Here is a 6,039-nt window from a genome sequence, read left to right as displayed (position 1 = left end):
CGCCAGATTAAAATGTGTCTGCATTGATCAATAGGCTCGTATAACCTTAATTTTGAAATGTAAACGTGCTTTATCGTTTAAAACTGTAGTCAACCCACTTTCCTAATTTTATTTCGTATTAAAAGTGTACTACACAGACAGCTGCAAGGGAACCTGACCTCACCTTCCCCTCACACGTTGACAGATTATGTGTCAGTTGCTATCTATTCTTCTCCAGCAGGAGTTGCTAGAAGTTCAATACCTGTTTTCAAACCCATGAATTTTCACTGAGTATTTCCACATTGGTCATAAAATGGGAATCAATGGGTTAGTATTCTAATTATTGGAATTGAGAAAACAAGTTTTAAGTTAAAAACTAATGTCCACCAATTTCCGTGACACAGACTTAAATGACTGATACTTATGGTGTAAGATCTCAAATATGTGATTCGAATGTTTTTAAATGAGCATTCGAATGCTAAAAACAACGGAGTTGCAGAACACTCATTAGGGTTCAATAGTCATTCTGGCTGCATGGATGCACAGAGTAGGCTAAATATTACACAATAATATTCAAAATAATAATTTCGGCAATTAATGAAAAACACAAATGTCATAAAATAGGCTAACTACTAAAGTATTTAGAAAAAACACAATTTCTGCCCAAAAGTAGCAAAAAGTTCCTCAAATAAATTCTGAACTTGATGTGTTCAGCCGTTCGACTGCCTGAACTGAATAAGTTTTGAACTGAAACAGGTGTTATTTCGTCATGTTTAACAATTAGGCAGAAAAATTAGCCAACACAAGTGACCCCTATGTTGTGTTTTCAGCATATGGAAAAGTCAGCAGAACGCCCTCCCCCGCTCCGCGGGGTTTGGTTCGCTCCTTTCGGCAAAGTGAACGAGTGCATTAATCGCTGTGTGAAGATGGCGGAGTCGTATGGGATGCGGTGAAACGGTTTATAAACTTCCAGTGTTGAAAACATTTCTAAATGCAGGAGCGTTTCATCAGACGTAAGGCTTCGGCACGAAATATCTGGTAAGCGTGAAATGTCACTGATTGTTCTGTAAAATTAGCATTAAAGGAAGCAAATGATATGTGCATCGTTTAACGTTACAGATGTGGCATGTCAACAGATTTTCCCCTGCATTGAAAAATGATGCTTGGGTTCTCCGAGAAAGTAGATTATGTTTAATAATTGGAAAAAAAAACTATTTGTAAATTCGTTTCAGGCAACTGTAGGCTATTCGTATTATGTAAGCATGATAGATGACTGGATGTATAACTAACAAGTTAACGTTTGAAAAATGTTTTAGAAAAATCAATTCAAGAAAAAGTAAGTTCTCAACGTCGTGGCATATAGCTAACATAAAAAATCGTAATCAGTAGATCTTGTTTAGGCTACTTGTCATGCAGGTATCTAAACGTCCTGCGGAACGCTGTCACCTTTGGGGTTGTTTGCAGGATCTCTGACATTCTGTTAGTATGCTACTCAAGTTTTTTTTGTGTGTGTGTGTGTGTGTGTGTGTGTGTGTGTGTGTGTGTGTGTGTGTGTGTGTGTGTGTTTTATAGCAAACGTTAGCTGGCTTGCTCATTAAGGGAAATGCTTCTGGCATTTGAACCCGCGTGTTGTCATAAAACGGGAATGTATGCTTAGGCTACTGCATGTGGATTTTAAATCACGCCTACGTAAACAAAAGGATGTGGTGTAACTGCTATAGTGTTTAGTGAACTGACGAATTATGTGCAACCTGACCTTTCATCTACTTTGGCTGATGACAGGGTATGCAGTGAGGGGAACTTGTAGCTACAGTTAGCAAATCAAACTACTAATCTTAAAATGAGGGATAAGTGATTCGCTTTTTGGTCATTGTTCATTTCCACATTGGATTAAAGCACAATACGCCTGCTATGTCAACCCCCCTTAGATCTGATCATTGATCTTTTTGGTATTCCAGTCCAATTAAATGCACAATAGCCTGCATGCTTGGTGATTACTAAGCCTGTTGGGTGCAGCCTATTATACTCGTTAATTGGAATAAAGATGCTGGGATGATCTAATGAAGATTGCTGTGAAAGATCATTGTTATTCATTAGCCTACTCTTTATTACTCAACATATTTTCCCGCAACTGGGGTGTCTGCTAATAGAGATGTTTTCTATTTACCTACTTGATATTACATGCTTACTGAAGCTGTACAAGTTGCATACCTTGCTTAAAGGTACAATAGATAAGATTTTTGTGTTAAAACATTGTTACAAGACCATTGCAAATCCCTTCCTATCATTGAAAAAGGTTCACTGATATGTTGAGTGTTTATAGTCCTTAAATTTGGGTTTCAAAATATGCAGTAGAAGGGCCGGCACTCTATACCAAAACATTGTATAGCTGTACAATAATTCAATCTCATTGGTTGAAAATTGGTTCTAAGAGAATGGGTGGGATAAACAGTGTTGTGGTTTGAGCGTGTTTGTTGCGGCAATTCCTGTCTTCACCCTTAGAAGTCTGAAATTACCTATTGTACCTTTAAGGCTAGCACAGCAGTGTCCAGCTTCAAACCATAACTTTGGGTGACAGACTGTGCTCTGTAATCTGCCAATCCAATACACCTCTCCTGGCTGCTTGTGTTTGATGATCATGGTAGATGGTCTGTAGCTCTATTTGTGTAACAGCCAAGAGTAGCAGTAGTCACTTGCGGATCGTATTGCACCTTTATGTATCTCAGGATCCAAATCTCCTGTGTCATTTCTATAATTGTGTCAGTGTATTTGTCTGAAACAAATGGCCTGGTTTCTACAGATGTCTAAATGTTGCCAGGCCCTTATCTTTCTGCCTGGAGAGAATCATAGCTGCTTCTAAGCTTCCAACCACATAACCTGCACTGGTCCTTGAAAGCATTGTTGCTTTCATACTGTATGCTGAATGGAAGCATGGAGTAGAATGGAAGTGAACACATTAGTATGGGAGATGATCATGTGTACCTCTTATGTGACTCCATGTCTGGCTGGTGGTCCCCACTGGTTTGTTTAGAAGCAAGACCATTTTTCCTCTAAAGGACCACAATGAAGAACCTAAGAAGATAGCTGCAGGGGTCGATGTATCCTGGTGGTGAGCAAACAAAAGTTCAAAGAGAGAAAGATGACAGCCTTTAGAATCTGGTCTGGGTGCAGTCCTTAGCGTGCTATTTAACAACTTCTTATTTGTCCTGATCAAAGGCCAAATCACAGATCCAGCCAATTCTGTCTGAATGTCTGTTCCGGGTGACAAACAAGTTCTTTTTTGTTTCTTTCAGCCTTTACTCGCAAAGCAAATCTGACCATTAGGGAAAAATGTGCTTTTATGGGTCCCTCATCCTGCTATTAGCAAAAATTCTATCATTCTTATGTGGAAAGACCTAGTTAGCACTGAGCTGAAGGCATAAATAAATCACTTTTCCAAGAGCAAAATCCCAGTGCCTCAGATAACATCCGTATAATTAAGAGAACAGCCCATGGGCACTGCTCACAAGAGGCGGCTCTCCATTTTTAAAGGCCATTCATCTCTGTCTTTGAAATGAGAGCGGGGCTTAGCTTTATTTTCTACACATGACATTATCGGTAAGAAGAACCACTCCTGGACGCAAGGCAAAATCCTTATTGAGGTTGGCTAGGAAGTTGGTCAGGTTGTGCTGGGATGTGTAGTCCTCTGACCTCTTGCTCTGTCCCAACCATGATCACAAGTTTGACTACAGTATGTGCGTATTATAAACCAGTACTTCTACAAAAGAAAGTGGTCAGTGGCTCGGCCTCCTTAAAGCTCTGTGTTCTGATGTAGTAGCCCGTTTTATCTATAGAGATCCACACAGTTCCATTGCTAACCGTCTCTGACAGCCCTACAGGGTGGTGCATAATTGCCTGTACAGAAATCCAGGGAGGGAGGATGTCCCAGTCTCATTGCACAAGAACGACTCCTCTAGGCGATCTGGCACCTACAGTACAGTCTACCCGCTCTGCCTGCACAAAGCGTACTCCTCTGAGGCAGTGATTTCTGGGCGATGGTGGGTGAAAATGTTCCTTCTGCATTGACGCAAGACTTTGCAGTGATAAGACTTGGTTTATGGATATGATTAGGTCTTCTACATTCTGTAAAAAATAAAATGTCGGATAAGGATTGTTAAAAAATGATCTCACTTACAGCAGGCTTTGGTAGGATGAGAGATTTAGCAGTGCCCATTATCACTAATAATGATTCAGTGGCTGCTTCCTGCTTTGATTACACTAGCAGTAACATGCAGAACCTTTCCCCCCCTATTGTTAAATATTCTATCTATGAAAGACCGATCCAAAGTTAGGGGGCTGGATGACAGTGCAGTATAATCTAATTTTAACAAATGTGACTGAAATGCCAAATTGAGATTGGTTAATACAGCTCGGCAGTAGCAGAAGACATGAAATCATGGCTATATTTTGCGGTCAAGTTGCCCAAAAGTATTTTCCCTGTACATTCCCTGTTTTGACTCCCTAGGTGCTCTATATCTAGAGATTCTGGAAAAGGAAGTGAGTGCTTGCGAGATTAGTGTTCTGCAGTCTGATTGGTTATAGCACATTAACCAGCATGAAGTTATAGGTCAGTGGTTGAGTCTTGAGATTGACTCATCACCTCCAACTGAAGCCCCGGCTATACAAGCTCATGTTGGAGGTACTGTACTTGACCATTGGTTTGACATCCTCAGAAGTGGGAAGACTTATCTCATGTCAGAGTATCAGCCTGGGGATCTTTGTAGCAAAAGGTTATGCATTTGTTGATTATTGATTGGCTGCAATGAAACAGTTCCTATTTTAACCGTGCTGTGTTTGCAATCAAAGAAGTCTCCTCCTCTGTCCTCAACTCCACCCACTCACCCCCAAATATGTTTTCCCGTTATCTTTTGACCGCTGTTTTAACAAGCCTCATTGGCTGGTTTCGCTCTGCTGTGCTTGTGCTTCTTCACCTCTAAACGTTTGGCAGTGGGCTAGCTCCACTGAAACCCGATCCTGCCTGAACCCGCACCCACCCCTCCGCACGCAGAAAACAACCAGCCACACCCGAACACATCGATACAAATATAGGTAAAGGAGCGCAAATTTGGTGCGCAAAGACAGAGTTTGCCTGTGCCTCGTAGATATGCTGTGGCATGGTTCTTTTATAATATTCAAGGTAAAAATCCTGCATAATATGCCTTTAAACCATTTAAGTGGATTCTTGTCAGTGTTGTCATTGGGTAAATGGGTGTATCTGTGAGCACTTGATGAACTGTGAGCCCGGGGATGTTGCTTGTCTCTGGGTTCTTTACAGCGGCATTGGACTAAAAGTGGTTGAGTCTTGAGATTGACTCATCACCTCCAACTGAAGCCCCGGCTATACAAGCTCATGTTGGAGGTACTGTACTTGACCATTGGTTTACTACCAAATGACATCCTCAGAAGTGGGAAGACTTATCTCATGTCAGAGTATCAGCCTGGGGATCTTTGTAGCAAAAGGTTATGCATTTGAAGATTGTTGATTATTGATTGGCTGCAATGAAACAGTTCCTTTTTTAACCGTGCTGTGTTTGCAATCAAAGAAGTCTCCTCCTCTGTCCTCAACGCCACCCACTCACCCCCAAATATGTTTTCCCGTTATCTTTTGACCGCTGTTTTAAGAAGCCTCATTGGCTGGTTTCGCTCCACTGTGCTTGTGCTTCTTCACCTCTAAACGTTTGGCAGTGGGCTAGCTCCACTGAATCTCCACTGATCCTGCCTGAACCCACACCCACCCCTCCGCACGCAGAAAACAACCAGCCACACCCGAACACATCGATACAAATATAGGTAAAGGAGCGCAAATGTGGTGCGCAAAGACAGAGTTTGCCTGTGCCTCGTAGATATGCTGTTGCATGGTTCTTTTATAATATCCAAGGTAAAAATCCTGCATAATATGCCTTTAAACCATTTAAGTGGATTCTTGTCAGTGTTGTCATTGGGTAAATGGGTGTATCTGTGAGCACTTGATGAACTGTGAGCCCGGGGATGTTGCTTGTCTCTGGGTTCTTTACAGCGGCA

General features: G+C 41.5%; 1 protein-coding gene across 3 annotated transcripts in view; it reads left to right on the top strand.

The window, feature by feature from the left end:
- The first annotated feature begins 868 nt into the window (after positions 1-868).
- Positions 869-6,039, top strand: part of ndst2b (N-deacetylase/N-sulfotransferase (heparan glucosaminyl) 2b) — an 82,675-nt gene continuing 77,504 nt past the window's right edge. For all 3 annotated transcript variants that reach the window (XM_061226708.1, XM_061226717.1, XM_061226692.1), the window contains exon 1: positions 869-1,017. The gene's annotated coding sequence lies outside the window, so the exon portion shown is untranslated. The remainder of the gene's footprint in view (positions 1,018-6,039) is intronic.

The sequence above is a fragment of the Conger conger genome, chromosome 2, assembly GCF_963514075.1.
Source record: "Conger conger chromosome 2, fConCon1.1, whole genome shotgun sequence".
Lineage (NCBI taxonomy): Eukaryota > Metazoa > Chordata > Actinopteri > Anguilliformes > Congridae > Conger > Conger conger.
The sequence above is the reverse complement of the archived record's forward strand: the minus strand, read 5'-3'. Positions and strand labels throughout refer to the sequence as shown.